Below are 580 nucleotides of genomic sequence, written 5' to 3'. Positions count from 1 at the left end.
ATATATACAATCACACAAAAATATATAAATCACACAAAATATATAAATCACACAAAACATACAATCACACAAAACATACAATCACACAAAAATCACTCAAGAATAAAGTACTTTTTAAAAATATAAATAAATAAAGATAAGAAAGATAAGAAAAGATAAGAAGACTGTACAGAAGACGGGAGTGCATTAATGTGATCCATATATATATATATATATATATATATAGGGTAGGTATAAGAGTCAGTTAATGGGAGGTCACATGTGTGATTATATGTTTTCCTATCAACGTGTATTTCTTATTTAAGGGCTATTAAAAAAATTGGAGTTAATATAGTTGGACTGAAACCTTCGTCTTGTCCTTAATGGTTATTAATTGATTAAATAATGACATCTAGTGGTGGATTAGTGCTCCAAAACACAAGTTTTAATTTTACTCACACCTCTTCTTCTTTTTGTCTTTGAATGACACCATAAGGGGGAAATGTGTTTTTATTTCATCAACAGTCAGACATTGTCAGTATTCAATATGAAATCCACTACTAGTAGAAAAATTACTACTAACTTTTCTATCAAGGCTATC

The sequence above is a fragment of the Morone saxatilis genome, unplaced genomic scaffold (assembly GCF_004916995.1).
Source record: "Morone saxatilis isolate NCDOM2014 unplaced genomic scaffold, NCSU_SB_2.0 Contig10, whole genome shotgun sequence".
In the NCBI taxonomy this organism is placed as follows: domain Eukaryota; kingdom Metazoa; phylum Chordata; class Actinopteri; family Moronidae; genus Morone; species Morone saxatilis.
Note: the sequence above shows the minus strand (reverse complement) of the source record.